Genomic DNA, 17909 nt, shown 5'->3' on the forward strand with positions numbered 1-17909 from the left:
ACTGTGATAGACTTGATTCTTCTCAGCAATACAATGGTCCAAGATAGTTCCAAAGGACTCATGATGGAAAATGCTCTCCAAATCCAGAAAAAATAAGAACTGCTGAATCTGGATGCAGATCGAACAATACTATTTCTATTGTTTTTGTTGTTGTTGTTTTTCTTTTTTGAGGTTATTTTATTTTTGTTCTGGTTCTTCTCTCGTTACATGACTAATGAAGAAACATGTTTAATATGATTGTACATATATAACCTATTTCAGATTACTTGCTGTCTTTGGGAGGGGGGAGGAAGGAGAAGAATGGAGAAAATTTGAAACTAGAAATCTCATAAAAACAAATGTTGAAAATTATCTCTAAATGTAACTGCAAAATAATAAAATATTTATATGGGGAAAAAGGCATGAGGGAATGTCATAAAGATGTCAAGGGAGAAACTCATCACAAAAGCATGTGGGGTGGGAATTGGATTAGATGAATTCTAAGTTATATCACAGCTCTAATATTCTCTTTCTATGAATCTATTTGAATCATAAAATTAAAATAGAGTTTTTTATGATAGAGAAATTCTCCAGGTTCATAATCTTACAAGTATAAACAGAATGTTAGAGTCAGAAAGAACTGTAAAAGTCCTCTATCACAATGTCTTTATGTTACAGACCAGGAAACTGAGATGAGCCCAGGTCTCTTGGATTCAAAGCTAGAGCACTTTCCACTGTAGCACACTGTCTCTTGCCTTCACAAACCCAATGCTATAAGGATTATATTTTGCATGCTTGAAGTTTTGGGCCAATTATCTCTAATTAACACTTTATAATTTGTTCTTTAATTAGGAGATTTTTCTCCTCCCTCTCTTGATAGGGTGTAGTGCAAAGTGTTTGGTAAACCTTAAAAGTTCTAAACAAAGGCAAACTAATATATTTTTTTTAAGTGAGGCAATTGGGGTTAAGTGACTTGCCCAGGGTCACACAGCTAGTAAGTGTTAAGTGTCTGAGTCCGGATTTGAACTCAGGTACTCCTGACTCCAGGGCCGGTGCTCTATCCACTGCGTCACCTAGCCGCCCCATATATTCTTTATTTAGTCAAGATCTCATTTTTCCCAGAATATATCTTTGGTATGGGGAACTTGCCCTGTGCTGTCAGTATAGTAAAAAAAAAAACAAACAAAAAACCAATACATTTCTTTTCTTTTTATAAAATTTTAAATAATATTCCTTTCTTTTCCTAAATATATTTCAAGATGATTTCTAGCATTCCTTTTTTGTTATTTTTTGTTTTGTTTTTTCAGGGCTTATTGTATCAGCCTTTATGTCTAAATCATGCACTCATTTTGACCTTATCCTGGTATAGAGTGTGGGATGTTGGTCTATACGTAGTTTGTATCCTATTGTTTTCTAATAGTTTTTGTCAAATACTAAGTTCTAATACCAAAGGCTGGGGTCTTTGGATTTATTAAACACTAGGTTACTATGGTCATTGAATACTGTCTCCTAATCTATTTCACCGATTCATCACTCTGTTTCTTAGATAGTACCAGATAGTTTTGATAATTACTACTTTATAATACAATTTGAAATCTGGTATTACTAGACCACCATTCTTTTTTTTTTCATTAATTTCCTTGATATTTCTTACCTTTTGTTCTTCAAGATTAATTTCATTGCTATTTTTTTCTAGCTCTATGAAAAAAATTGTGGTAGTTTGATTGGCATACCACTGAATAAGTAAATTAGTTTAGGCAGAATTGTTATTTTAATTATATTGACTCAGCCTACCCATGAGCAACTGATATTCTTCCAATTGTTTAAATCTGACTTTATTTGTGTGTAAAGTGTTTTGTAATTGTGTTCATATAATTCCTTGGTTTGTCTTGGTAGATAGATTCCCAAATATTTTGTATTGTTTATAGTTATTTTAAATGGAATTTCTCTTTCTATCTCTTTTTGCTTGACTGTTGGTCACATAAAGAAATCCTGATGATTTATGTGTGTTTATCTTATATCCTATAACTTTACTAAAGTTATTACTTATTTCAAGAAGATTTTTAGTTGATTCTCTAGGATTTTCTAAGCATATCATCATGTCATCTGCAAAGAGTATTAGTTTTGTTTCCCCATGCCTATTCTAATTCCTGCTACTTCTTTTTCTTTTATTGCCATAGCTAATATTTCTATTACTATATTGAATAATAATAGTGAAAATGGGCATCCTTCCTTTGCCCTGATCATATTGAGAAGTCTTCTAGCATATTAATGCTTGCTGTTGGTTTTAAATAGATACTGCTTATCATTTTAAGAAATGTTCCTTTTATTCCTATGCTTTCTATTATTTTTAATAGGATAGGGTGCTATATTTTGTCAAAAGATTTTTCAGCTTCTATTGAAATAATCATGATTTCTGTTGGCTCTGTTATTGATATGATCAATTATGTTGATAATTTCCCTAATATTGGACTAGCCCTGCATTCCTGATGTAAATCCTATTTGGTCATAGAGTATAATCCTTGTGGTACATTTATTTTCCAAAAACTTTTCTCTCACCATGATCCCTGTTATCATGAAGTCTCAATAGTCATTGTTGCCAGTGAGTATCAGAAGGAATATCAAAAGTCAATGAAAGATCTTTTCTTCACAACATACTGGTTTGGGATCTCTCTGACTACTGTAGATGCTATTTTCATTTTGGTTTTGTTTTGTTTTTTGTGAGTAAATTGGGGTTAAGTGACTTGCCCAGGGTCACACAGCTAGTAAGTGTCAAGTTTCTGAGGCCGGATTTGAACTCAGGTCCTCCTGACTCCAGGGCCAGTGCTCTATCCAATGTGCCACCTAGCTGTCCTAGATGCTATTTTCAATAGCATGTTGTTTGTGATTTAGGTTTTTAGATTCTGTAAAACAAAATCTTATCTCCTACAGATTAGAAGACCTGGTATCATGAATTTTTTCTTTAATTTTCCTACCCATTTATCATAGGATTTACTTGGAAAAGGATTTTACATAGGATTTAATGGAAAACAAATAAGAAAAATTTAGAAATATTGCTTTCATAAAATACATTTCATGTGTCTGGTATGATTCTTATAGTAAGAAATCCATGTTTAATCCAATCCCATTAATGATAACTTTATCTGTGAGAATAAAGACTGAATTTGTCATTTCAGTGATATAGAGAATTCTCAGAGGAGGAAACTATTTCTGCAAATGCAGATAGGTATATTCCCTGCAAATATATTTTCTTAGAAAAAGATCTGTAGTACCAAGAGGTAAGTGACTTGTTCAGGGTCACATAGTCATTATTTTTAAAAAGCAGGACCTAAACTCAAGTTATCCTGTCTCTAAGACTGGTCATCTATCAAGTATACCATGCTGCTTCTCCTTCATGTATAAAATTTTTAAATGGAAAATTATCTATAAATCTAAGAGTTGGAGGTTATCTGAACAAATATTGGGATAATCTATGTAATGAAATATTATTGTTCTATATAAAATAGCAAATAAAAATATGAATATACAAAATTAATGGATTATGAGGTCATAGTTTCAAGGCTGAAAGGGACCTCAGAGGTCATCTATTCTAAATCTTTCATTTTGCACATAAGGATGAAGCCCAGAGTCTAGTGTCTTGCTCAAGTCACAGGTAGTGAATAGCAGAGCCAGTATTCTAACCAAGTCTAGTGTCCCTTATCCTAAGACTCTCAGTTCACTAAAATCCCTCTGCAACAGATGCTGCTGTAAACCACTTTTCCTCCTTCTTTATCTCTCTTTCCCTAAGTTCCATAAGACTGCATTCTCCTGTTTCTTTTACCTCTATAGCTGTTCCTTCTGACTCCTTTACCAGGCCCTTTTCTTTCCCCTAGCCCTTAAATTATAGCTATATTCCAAGCATCTGCCCTTAGCTCTCTTTTCTCTCTACAATCTTTCCCTTGATGAGCATATCTACTACCATGGCTTCAATTATGTATCACATTGGTGTAGATTGCTCCTAAATCAATATTTCTACTCTTAGCCTCTCTTCTGAGCTCCCAGCCAGCATTTCCAAAAGCCTTCAACTAGATTTTAGTAGCATCTCAAATTCAATATATTCAACAGCAAACATCAATTTCCCAAGCTGTACACACACACACACACACACACACACACACACACACACACACACATACTCCTGACTTTCCATTTCTCTATTTTTCTTTTCTTTTTTTTTTCTTTTTTTTTTTTAGGCAATGGGGGTTAAGTGACTTGCCCAGGGTCACCCAGCTAGTAAGTGTCAAGTGTCTGAGGCCGGATTTGAACTCAGGTCCTCCTGAATCCAGGGCCGGTGCTTTAACCACTGCGCCATCTAGCTGCCCCTCTATTTTTCTTAATAGAACTTTCACTGTCCCAGTAATAGAGGCTTAAATCCTCAGTTTTGTGTGATTCCTACTTCTCCCTTAGCCCACATATCTAGTTGCCACATTCTACTGACTCTTCCTCTGTAGTGCTCCCTAGATCATCTCTATACTTTCCACTTCTACTACCAATATAATAATCAATAAATCAACAAACATTAATTAAGTGCTTACTATGATTAGTGGGTAGCTAGGTTGTGCAGAGAATATTGGACCTAGAATCTAGAAGATGAATTTTACCGGGATCAAATCTGGCCACAGACACTAACTGTGTGAGCCTGGACAAGTCACTTAACCCTCAGTTTCCTCATCTGTAAAATGAGCTGTAGAAGAAAATGGAAAACCACTCCAATATCTTTGCCCCAAATTGGGTCACAAAGGGTCAGACATAACTGAAACAACTGAACAACAAAAAACCAACCAGTAGTTCAGATCTTTATTACTCTCTGATAAGACTATGGAAATAGCATCCTAATTGATTTCCCTGTTTCCATCCTCTTCCCACTCTAATCTACCCATCTCTTCCTTAGGCACAACTCTGATATTCCCATTCAAAGATTTCCAGTGATTCTCCTTTGTCTACTGAATAAAAACCAAACTCATTAGTATTTAAAAGTTCACCTCAGGGGCAGCTAGGTGGCGCAGTGGATAGAGCACTGGCCCTGGATTCAGGAGGACCTGAGTTCAAATCCGGCATCAGACACTTAACACTTACTAGCTGTGTGACCCTGGGCAAGTCACTTAACCCCAATTGCCTCACACCAAAAAAAAAAAATTAAATTAAAAAAAAAAGTTCACCTCGGTCAACTGTGATAGACTTGGCTCTTCTCAGCAGTGAAAGGATCCAAGACAATTCCAAAGAACTCATGATAGAAAATGTTCTCCATATCTAGGAAAAGAACTGTGGATTCTGAATACAGATTGAACCATACTGTTTCTAATTTTTGGCTGTTTTTTTTTCTTTTTTGAGATTTTTCTCTTGTGTTTTGATTCTTCTTTCATAACATGGCTAATGCGGAAATATGTTTAATGTGATTGTACATATATAACCTATATCAGATTGCTTTCTTTTTGGGGGAGGGGGAAGGGAACAGAGGTAGGAAGAAAAATTTGGAATTCAAAATCTTATGAAAACAAATGTTAAAAACTATCTTCACATGTAACTGGAAAATCATAAAATATTTTAAGATAAAAAAATTCACCTCAACCTTCTTCTCCAGGCTTATACTGCTCCTCTTCACATAGTTTCTGCCCTAGCCAAACTGAACTACTTCCGATGCCCAGACCATGGCCCCTGATTTTCCAACTCTACACCTTTGCTTCCAAGTACCCTAATGGCCTCTCTTGCCCACATTCTCATTTCTACCCATTGAAATCCTACCCCTACTTCAAAGAATAGCTGGAAGTTCAACTCTTCTATAAAAACACCTGTGATGCCCCAATCTAGAAGTGATTTACCTGCTCAGAACTCTCATAGCTCTTTGCATTTCTTATATGTGTAAACTTTGCTCTATTTAGTATTCTACATTTGTATATGTGTCCTTTCAAACACACACACACACACACACCCCATTAAACTGGAAACTCATAGAGGCCTGGGGTCATGTCATTCATCTTTGAGACTTGGGGGGGGGGGCAGGGCAATTAGGGTTATTGACTTGCCCAGGCTCACACAGCTAGTAAGTGTCAAGTGTCTGAGGTTGGATTTGAACTCAGGTCCTCCTGAATCCAGGGCTGGTACTTGATCCACTGAGCCCCCTCATGTCATTCATCTTTGTAGCCATCTCAGTTCATCCTATGATGCCTTTCATGTAGGACTTAATGACTGGTTTTCTTACTGATTCAATAGACAAGATTACATTTTTTAAACTACAAGTATGATAAGAAGAATGTTAACTGTATGCAAGATAATTTTTAAATAATCAATAACATGCAAAATGACTGACTTAAGATCTGCCTGGTTTCTTCTTTTACCAGTATCAACAATATAACTGATATCACAGTTTAGCAAGGATTGTTTGTAGAGGAGATATGCTATAATAGTAGTTTGTATACTAACATTTTTAATGGGATCATAGACTCAGAGCTGGGAAGAACCTTAGAAGTCATCTAATCCAACAAGATCATTTTATAGATTAAGAAACTGAGGCCTAGAGAGATTGGGTGACTTCCCCAAGGAAATATGGGTAGTAAATGACAAAGGCAGCATTTGAACCCACATTGTCTACCTTCAAATTCAGTGCTTTTCCCCTCTATATCATGCTGCTTTAATAATGTTCTTCCCCAGGGCAGCGAGGTGGTGCAGTGGATAGAGCACTGGCCCTGGAGTCAGGAGGGTCTGAATTCAAATCCGGCCTCAGACACTTAACACTTACTGGCTGTGTGACCCTGGGCAAGTCACTTAACCCCAAATGCCTCACCAAAAAAAACAAAACAAAACAAAAATAATGTTCTTTCCCTCAAATGATTTTACAGCTGATGGCTAAGATTTAAAGACTCAAAACAATTTATTTATTCAAGGTCAGTGTTTTTGCCCTTGAGTTTTGAGTTTTCGTTCCAAATAATTGATTATATTATTAAAAGCTAATTTCATTGATTACACCTACAGTGAAACCTTGAGTGAGTGATTTAAAATCTCTGTGAGCCTCAGTTTCTTCATGTATAAAATTACTTAGGAGTGTTAGTTAGAGTAGTTAGTTAGAGACCTTTTAGGTCTCTTTCAATTCTGCTATTCTTTGATAAAATCCTACTACATCAATTTCTACACCAGATTAAAGAATTACCATTCTTTAAGAATCTCTGACTGATCTTGATTTCAAGTCATCAAAAGTATATCATGTACCTTCTTACTTAATCTTTCTTCTCACAAAGAGAACTAAATTATCTCCACAAAGCTATTAAACCAATACCCACAATTCTAAACCACTAGGTTATAGTTTCCAGGTGTTATTTTTCCTTTCTTCTTTCCCTCTACTCCTAGTCCCTCTTACCCCCAAAAAATTTACAGATTACTTTATAGATCACTGGGCAAATATCCAAGGTGGCACTTTGATTTTTAGTAGGTGGGGAATAGCATCCAGACTAGATAAGATCTATCCCAACAAATGAAAATTATACAGTATATAAAGCTGAGTTATTTACCAAGTAAATTAAATTCTATAATCTATATCCACAGTAAAGTACCTTTAATGGGGCTGTTTCTGGGAAGGGGTTTGGGAGAGTCATCACAGAACAGGATCTGATTTTATAAATAATCATCAAATGGGTTAATTGTGTACTGAGATTACTTCTTAATTACACCCATGAAGGCAAGAAGAGTAATTTTTCATTTTGTTATATGACATAGTACCTGATAAATGATGTCTGGTTTGTAAGGTTGCTCAATAAATATTACTGAATGGTAATAATAAACAGAAGTCCCCAAACCTTCAGCATACAGTTCTATTCTCTGTGGTATTTACTTGACTGATGTTCATTTGTAGTTCAACAATCCAATCTCTACTAAACCTGCTACACACACACACACACACACACACACACTTTTTTCAAAGCAACAAGTCTGCTCTTTTTACATTTGATTTACAAGACAGATTTGGCATGCAGTTAACTTACATGCCCTGATGTGGACTTATTGAAGACAGGTGCACACTCTAATATATGTGGGCATAGGGACCCCCTTCAAGCCTATAAAATAATCCTGGGTAGGTTCTCATGTGTAAAAGCCTTATGATTTTGGCATCAACCTGAAAATATGAGACATGTGTACCATATTTGCATATTATCATCAGAGAAAACCCACAGACTAAGCAGAAATAAAATGCCTACTTCACAGTGGTACCATATTAAAAATGTATGAGCCAAAATGTGTCCTCTGCCCATTGATTCCATGAGATCTGAGAACAAAATACAACCTTCTGCTCAGAATGTTTCTGTTAACATTGTATAAACAAAGGCTTATTGTGCAAAGGAGAGAGATAAATGCAATACCAAATTTCCACGTGAGTAAGAAACACGCATCTCCATTGCAAGAAAATGGAACAGCTCTGGAAAATGTATCCATGCTGACATTAAAATTAACTATAAAAAACAGCTACTGCAAGAACAAAATCTTTTTAATGACATAAAAAGTAATGTCATCTTTATGACTCACCTCCAATGCACAGAGATCTGGTGTAACATGAACCCTGACCACAGGTAAGGGTATGAGGTAGTCACAAGGATTTGGTAAACACTCACAAAAAAGATTCATTCTATCAAGTTCAGTGAATGTGGTTTAAAGAGGAGAGGTAGAAAGGCCACAGACATTGAGGACCACAAAAGTTTTAAAAGCATATCAAAGAATAGAATCTTCAACGTGGAAGGGTCCTTAGAGATCACTGAGTCTAATCCTCACATTTTACAGAGGAGGAAACAGAGACTTATTGATCTGCCACACATCACAACTGGTTCATGGCAGAGCAGGGACAAGAATGCAGGACAAGGATCTTTCAATTACTCCACATAGCCCTAAACAGTGATTCTGTGAGCAATAGTGCAACAGCCTTTCTGGGACTCACTGACTCACTGACCCAATTTACCCACACAAGTTGACATTCCCCAGAGGGTGGTTGCTACTTACTCTCAGAGTTCTATGTATAACCCTGAGGAGCTGTATTTGTAGTACAAATGGGCTCATGAGCCCACACTCTTATGCTTCTAATTCACAGTCAGCCCACAAGACTTAATTAGCTTTGGAGGCAGCTAGGTGGTGCAGTGGATAAAGCACCTGCCCTAGATTTAGGAAGACCTGAGTTCAAATCTAGCCTCAGACACTTAACACTTACTAGCTTAGTGACCCTGGGCAAGTCACTTAATCCTCTTTGCCCCACCAAAAAAAATTTTTTTAAAGACTTAATTAACTTTTAGAAGAGATACTATACTCAGATGTCATAATATAGGATTAATTGGTACAAAACATTTCCCCCAAAACCTAGGGCACACTCTTCTATTAATTTATATGATGTCCATGCACACACTGGACTTTAACTTAAAGTACATTGACAGTGAAACATATATGTATGGAATACATATGATGAAGAAGTAACCCAAAACACATCTGCTGGAAGCTCTTTTCTCCCTTTATAGAGGCCTTGTAAAATTCTTCATAGTTATAGGTATCTTCTGGATGGGCTTTTTAGCATCTATGCCTTTTCAGAAGAGCTAACACTTCTTTCCACCATAAGGGATTATGCTCCCTGAAGCAAATCTTTTGCAGGTACTGTCACAGCCATTGGCCCCTCCTGCTCCAAAAAACACTGCTACTGAGGCAGCTAGGTGGCACAATGGATAAAAGACCAGCCCTGGATTCAGGAGGACCTCAGTTCAAATGTGACCTCAGACACTTGACACTTACTAGCTGTGTGACCCTGGGCAGGTCACTTGACCCTCATCCCCCCCCAAAAAAAAACCAAACAAGACACTGCTACTGTTGCCAGTAGTCACTGCTACTGCTGCTATTCAGCTCTGACCTTGGTGAGACAATTGATGGGAACTTGGGGTTCCCTAATAGCACAAGGTTTTCTTGATATCTCCATCTCGAAATCCTTCTATACCTCCAAGCTCTAAGCTTCAAAGAAAGAGGTGGGTCACTCCTTTATTATAGCTACCCAGTTCTAACACAATGATCCCTAAGTCACGTTTTTCTGACTCCGAAGACAATTAGAAGACTTTTTGACTTCACACAACATAAGCCACTCAGTCACACATGACCAGAAACTGACTATCTCCAAGTTTCCTCATGAGAATATCTGCATGTTTTGGATTCAGGAGGACCTGAGTTCAAATCTAGCCTCAGACACTTTACACTTACCAGTTGTGTGACCCTGAACAAGTCACTTAACCCCAATTGCCTCACCAAAAATATATATATATATATCTGCATGTTATGATAGCAAAACTCATTATATACACACGTGTAGGTATTGTATTCAAAATTAAAATGTAACAGTATTGCTATGAAACTGGTTTTTACCTTACATACCCCAGGTGTCCCCAGACCATATTTTGAAAACCTCTGCTCTGCAAGATTTGTTCCTAATTCTCTGGACTTGTTTCACTACCACGCCCATTCTTGGGTACCTTTGCTCCCTCCTCAACCCATTTTCAGCACCCTTTTATGTTAACTTTCTCATTAGAATGTAAGCTTCTTAAGGACAAAGACTATCTTTTTGCTTACATTTGTATCGCCAATGCCTAGCGTGATGCCTGACACAAAGTATGCTCTTAATATATATTTGTTGATTTTCTGACTTCATTTTCATAGGGGAAATATTTATTAGTAGAGTCTTACATTATAAGACTGAGGTGCTTCTCTGTAGTCAACCCATTGCAGAGCATGCTGTTAAAATCAACTTTTTCCCCCTATCCTGCAAACTTTTTTTTTTCTTTCCTTTTTTAAAATGTGCATAAGTGCCTCTATTTTCCATCAGGCAATAAAACCTCTTGAACCAGTTTTAACAAGCTCCTAATGTGGGCTAATATTTTGTTAGGCCACAAAGCAGTACACAAACGTTCTCCAGTTTCTAGTCATTTATCCCAAAACTTGACTCCAGGACAGCAATGCTTACAGATACTCACAAAAACAAAGAATGTTGTTTTGACCAGTCCGACATTTCTGCAATCAGAACATCAGTCCTCAGACCACCATCATTGTCTGAGGAATCTTTTTTTCTCCAGTTAGTTAAGCTACTATATCCAGGGGAATGCTGGAACCAGCTCACACAAGCTTTAGTTGGTCAACTTTTACTATGAGCATTTACTCCTCAGAAATCTGCAAACACAAGAAATCGACATTTGATTGTTTTCATTATTGCCTAGAAATAAGAAAGTGATGGAGAAAGTGTAAATAATGCAGATTAAACTTTAAAGGTTATCACATACATATATATACAAATACATATACATACATATATACATGTACACATACGTATGTATATATGTGTGTATGAGAGCAGATTGTTAGAGATTTACCAACACACTCTTGACTACAAGCTTTCCTGTTGTTTTTGTTGCTGTTCAATCATATCCAACTTTTCATGACCCACAGTGTGCCAAGCCTTTCTATCCTCCACTATATCTTGAAATCTGTCATAGTTCATGTTTGTTGCTTCCATGATACTATCTATCAATCTTATCCCCCTTTTCTTTTTGCCTTCAATTTTTCCCAACATCAGGGTGTGGTGTTTTTTTGGTTTGTTTGGTTTTTTCCTCCAATGCATCCTCTCTTCTCATTATGTGGCTAAAGTACTTAAGCTTCAGTTTCAGCAATTGACCTTCTGGTGAATATCCTGAATGAATTTCTTTAAGTATCTACTGATCTGATCTCTTTGCTATACAAGAGTCTCTCAAAAGTCTTCTCTAGTACCACAGTTAGAAAACATCAATTCTGTGGTACTCAGCTTTCCTTATAGTCCAACTCTCACAGCTATGCATTTCTACTGGGAAAGGCATAGTTTTGACTCTGTGGCCCTTTTTTTTTTGGCAAGGTAGTGCCTCTGCTTTTTAGTCCGTTGTCCAGATTTGCCAAAGCTTTCCCTTCAAGGAGCAGGTGTCTTGATTTCATGGCTGCAGTCACCATCTGCAGTGATCATTGAGCCTAAGAATATAAAATGTGACACTGCTTCCATTTCTTCTCCCTCTATTTCCCAGGAAGTGATGGAATCAGTTTCCAAGATCTTATTTTTCTTTTAATGTTAAGCTTCAGGTCAGCTTTTACCCTTATCTAGAGGCTTCTTAATTCTTCTTCATTTTCTCCCATCAGAGTAGTATCATCTGAATATCTGAGATTGTTGATATTTCTCTTAGCAACCTTAATCCCAGTTTTTAATTCATCCAGCCTGTCATTTCACATCATCTATTTGTGTATAATTTAAATAAATAAGATGACAATATACAGCCTTGGCATACTCCTTTTCCAATTTAAAACTAATCAGTTGTTCCATTTTCAGTTCAAACCGTTGCTTCTTGACTTGAATACAGGTTTCTCAGGAGACAAGTAAGATGAGTCAACATGTCCAAAACTGAACTCATTCTCTTTCCCCTAACCTCCCTCTCTCCAAATTTTCTTATTACTGTTTAGGATACCACCATCCTCCCAGGCCCCCTGGTTTGCAAGCTTGGTGTCATCCTTAACTCCCAATTATCTCTCATTCCCCTACACATCCAGTCTGTGGTCAAGACCTATCAATTTCACCTCTTCAATATTTCTCAAATATCTCCTCTGATACTGTCACCTCCATAGTGGAAGCCCTCATCACCTCACACTTGGACTAGTGCAATAACCTCCTGGGGAGTCATCTTGTCTCATCTCTCCCTACTCCAGTCCAACTTCCAAATGATTTCCTAAAACACAGATCTGACCATGTCACTCCCCTGTTCAAAACTTCAGTGGCTCTAGAATCAAATGGAAAATGTTCTGTTTTGAATTCAAAATATTTTATCACCCACACACGTACACACACACACAAAAAAAAAACCTTTCAAGTCTTCTCATACCTTAATCCCAACCACATACTCTTTCATCTATTGACACTGGCTTTGGATCCTTGCTGATCTAGGAATAAGATACTCCATCTCTTGGCTCTAAACATTTTCTCTGGCTATCCCCCATTTCTGGAATGTTCTCTTTCTTTATCTCAGCCTCCTGGCTTCCCTGGCATTATCCTTCAAGTCCCAGCTAAAATCCCATCTTCTAGGGGCAGCTAGGTGGCGCAGTGTACCGACCCTGGATTAAGGAGGACCTGAATTGAAATCAGACCTCAGACACTTGACATTGTGTGACCATGGGCAAGTCACTTAACCCTCATTGCCCTGCAAAAACAAATAAATAAATGAGTGAATGAATGAATAAATAAATGAATGAGTGAATAAATAAATGAGTAAATAAATAGATGAATGAATAAATGAATGAATAAGTAAATAAATGAATGGATGAATAAATAGATAGATAGATGGATAGATAGACAGACAGACAGACAGACAGACAGACAGACAGACAGACAGACAGATAGATAGATAGATAGATAGATAGATAGATAGATAGATAGATAGATAGAATATAATACCATTTTCTCCAGGAAGTTTTTCCCAAGCCCTCTTATTTCTAGGGAATCTACTTTTATTGATTATTTCCTATTTATCTTGCATGTAGCATGTTTTCCCCCATTAGATTATGAGTCTTTAAGGCCGTGGAGTTCAAAATTGTCCAACCTACAAGAAAAACCACTAAGGCAGAGTTCTGAGCCAATGGTACTTTATTAAAGGGTCAATGGTCCCCTATAATGAAATGGACTTCAGATCTTCCTCATGATCTGAGATGTCCCCTCCCTCCAGGGCTTTAATTTTATAGTGCTTGATACCCAGTTAATACAGACAAAGCAAATTTAAAAATGAATCTCATTTGGTTAATAGACCTTGCCCTTGGCCCTCCAGAAGGGTTTACACAAAAATACAGAATCCCATTGGTTGACAAATGGGTTAATAAACAGACATTGACAGACCTATCTTGTCCTTTCAGGAGATCCTTGCCAAGCCCATGAGCAGACCCATGGACTAGGCTGATAAACAGATATCAAAATATCTGGTTTGATGAGCCAGGAGACAGGCAGGCCAGAGGGGAAAATAGGGCCACTTGTTGGTTAAGTACTCATGGTCATCTCCTCATGTTGGGCAATAGAGGAATGACAAGGGAGGGAGTAGCAACAAATGTAACTAGGGGACTTTCCACGTAATTGAGTCAACTCTGCCACACTGGGCTTGGTTATCATAACAAGGCAAAAAATAAGGGTAGAAGTCCACTAGTTAACTTCCTATAATTAAGCAAGTGAACTTATAATCAGCAGTTCATAGCTCTGAGGCCTAATATCAGAACTTATAATCACTACCCCCATGGACCATATCAAACTGATTAATAATACTGATTGGAATAAAATAGGGGTCCAATTAATCATCTATCACAGGGCAGAGACTGCCTCTTTTTGTATCCTCAGCACTTAGTGCAATGCCTTATACATAGTAGGTGCTTAATAAATGATTACTGACTGACTATTCTGTATACATGTCAGCATTATAGCAAATATCTGTTCAATTGAATCGTTCCATGAATCTACTCATTGTAGAAGAGCCATTGCATTTCAGAGAATTTTTCATCCATTTATGATTTCTCAAAATCAGTGTCTTAATTTGCACCTTTGGTTGAACATGGTCTTGGCAGTTGTTGTTTGTCCTTTGTTCCTGAAGAGGACTACAACATCAGACAATGTCATGACTTGCACCGAATTGAATTTAAGTGAAGAAGGACTGTGCAAGGTCAGCAACCTCACTCTGTCCTCCAGAACGATCTGCATCCAGTGAGAGAGAGAGAAAGAGAGAGAGAGAGAGAGAGAGAGAGAGAGAGAGAGAGAGAGAGAGAGAGGAGATCAGGATGACTGGAGACAGCCCTGGATATTTAATTCAATTGGGATTAAGTGACTTGCCCAGGGTTACACAGCTAGTAAGTGTCACAGGTGAGATTTGAATTTAGGTTCTCCCAATTTCAGGGGCAGTACTCTATCCACTGTGCCACCAAGCTGCCAGGGTCTTAGCAGTAGGGAAATATGCTATAACCAGAGTTAGGAGGTACACTGTCATGTTCAGAAAACAACAGTTGTCTAAGTGAGGGAGACGATAGTATGAGTGTCAGCAAGAATTTATGTAATCAATCAAAATATTCAGCAGCCACTGTACAAAACAGGAGACTAAGCAAAAGAAAACTTTGCTTTTACCAACTATTGTATTAGAGGTATATACAAAGAGAAGACCATGGTCTTAGTACAAGCCCAGACTCTTCTAAAGTGGAAGAACTCAGTTTCTCTCTGCTTCTCTTAGCTGAGGTCCGTATGGGTCTCAGCACTACTTGTGTCATGGCCTCAGTTCACCCCATGCTTCGGTGCTCAGGGAGTTACGGGGGGCCTAGAGCCTTGTTAGTCTCAGGTTCCTGTCTGTGGCAGAACCTCAGGCTGCAGACCATCTCTTCCCCGCCCCCCTCCCTCCAGCCCACTCCCCCTTCTCACGGAAGCCCAGCTGCATGAGAGCTGCTTGGGACTCTTTGCTAGTTCGTCACTAGCTACAGAATGTTCCCTTTTGACACCTTTGTCCTATCTGCATAACTTCCATAGACTTTCACTGTGAACAGACACAAGAAAGCATCCAGTGCTTTGAGCAGCAAGCAGGGCTGACAGACACAGGGTACACTCCCCATAAAGGCCTCACCACTGAAGAAGCTAAGTACCACCGTCTGGCAAAGGCAGCCCATAAATTGAAGTTACAAAATGGAGAAATGGCAAAAGAAGATAGACTGACTGCTTCAACCCAATCCACTACAAGTAGTACACCCCATTCTTCTCTCAAGCAAAAGCCCAGAGTCTGGTTTACTCATGACTCTTCTACTTCCTTACCATCCCTAGATGTCAGCAGCATGGACTCTGGAAATAGAGATAGAGACAAACCCTCATCTGAAAAATGGAGCCATTTTGGAGGAAGAATCCTTCAGAAATCCGACTCAGGTTTAGTGTCCAGTTGTACAAAGGTACTCAGAAGCCATTATCAGTGGAGCTCATTTGGGTTTAGGCTACTAGAATTGCAGAAGACCCAGCAGCCTTAAAGCCACCTAAAAAATGGACCTTCCAGTGATGGAAGGAAAGAATCAGCCTTCACAGACCCATAACCTCAAACCAAGGGACATGAATGTGTTGACTCCTACAGGGTTCTAAAACGTCCTTTTCATGTGAGTGAAGTTGCTTTCCCTGATGAACCACTGCTATGTAGAGAGAGTATCTTACACTTTTCTTTCTTCCCATCCACCTTGCACTTGACATAGGAAAGATGTCATCTATTTACAATTCTGCTAAGGATAATATTTGTGCTGATTGTTTCTTTAAGTATTTGTAGCAAAGCCTGAATCTTTCTAATGCAGGAAGACCTATTCTCTAATGTCCCAAAGTTGATCTGAATAACTTCTCAAAGTACAGTTGATCACAACCAGCTACTGATCTATAGAATTAGATTACAGGGGACAAGGGAAATTATTAAAATCTAAAGTGGAACTCTCTCTCATTTTCTATCTTCCTTTTCTCTCTCTGTCTCTGTCTCTCTGATTCTTTGTTTCTCTCTCTGTCTCTCTGTGTCTCTCTCCTGCTATCCCTCTTCCTCTCCTTTTTTTTCATCCAAACTCTTTAAACATCTAGAAAAGATGTTACTTCCTACCATTTAAATGTTAGAAAAGTGACCACACCCAGGATAATACCTCCCCCCCCATTCTAGTTTAGCACAAGTAGTAGCTTTCTGAGTTGAAAGAACTGAATAAAGTTCATGATTTATTATTCTGATGTAGCACCAACAGTTGGAAGGTGCATTCCAACTTTGCCCCCTTGTTTTTGTTTTTATTTGTTTTGTAAAAAGGAGGTTAGCCCACTGAACATGCCAGTTGTTCGGTATTCCAGGAAGATTTATTACTTCCAAAGTATCTACAAGATTAGGGAGGGGTAGTGTCATACTTCCTGTACACCATACATTTTTCTTTCTTTCATCATGAAGTGAGTGTTTATGCCATTTTATCTTAAAGTCTCTTGCCAGGTTTTGTAGAGGGCAGTGTGGTTTACTATACTTTGAAGATCTAGTGATCTCATCAGTAAAGGAGAAAATAGCAACATGGATGCAGGACCCATAAATTCAAGAGATTCAACTCACCCACAACTAAGTGTCCTTAAACAAATCATATTACTTTTCTATGACTTGGTTTCATATTATGCAAAATGTTTCCAAACAACAAGGACTATTGCAAGTCACCCTTCTCTCCCAACAGATAAGACTTGTCCATTCCATCAGGTGCTACTGTTCACCACAGTGTGATAAATTGCATTTTATAACAAATCAACCTTTTGAGACATATCCTCACAAAATTTCAGCCAAGACATCCAATACTGTCTCCCACTCTAGACCTAGACATTTCTTTTTACAATTTTCTTATTCCTAAGAAATGCTAAAGACTAAGTTCCAACCATATATGGGACTTTTATCAGAAGAAAGACATTCTGATCACTCAACACTTCTAAGAAATCAATCAATAAATATTTATTCAGAATCTACTATGTGCCAGGTATTGTGCTAAGCCCTGGATTACAGAGAATCATAGAGAAGTTGTGTGGTATAGTGGGTGGAAAGACAGGCTTAGAGTGAGAAACACCTGTGTTCACGTGATACATTCTTGCAGTGTGACCATGAGCAAATTTCTGAAGTTCTTGGCGTCCTGAGCAATTCTCTGACAGTATATGATACAAAAGAATAGCCAATCTGCCTTAGTGGAAAGAATCTCCATGCAAGGAATTCCCTATAACAGAAGAGGAGGAGAGCATTTGCACATGGCCTTTCATTAAAGAGAAGGGAAATTACTTTCAAATCACCCTCTGAAGAATACAGAACAGTTCTGTATGACATGGAGGTTAGGGCTGAAAAGGA

At 37.8% G+C, this 17909-nt stretch overlaps 1 pseudogene; it reads left to right on the top strand.

The window, feature by feature from the left end:
• The first annotated feature begins 9194 nt into the window (after positions 1-9194).
• Positions 9195-16165, top strand: LOC122751438 (annotated as a pseudogene).
• Positions 16166-17909: the final 1744 nt, after the last annotated feature.

This window comes from Dromiciops gliroides, chromosome 3 (assembly GCF_019393635.1).
Source record: "Dromiciops gliroides isolate mDroGli1 chromosome 3, mDroGli1.pri, whole genome shotgun sequence".
Lineage (NCBI taxonomy): Eukaryota > Metazoa > Chordata > Mammalia > Microbiotheria > Microbiotheriidae > Dromiciops > Dromiciops gliroides.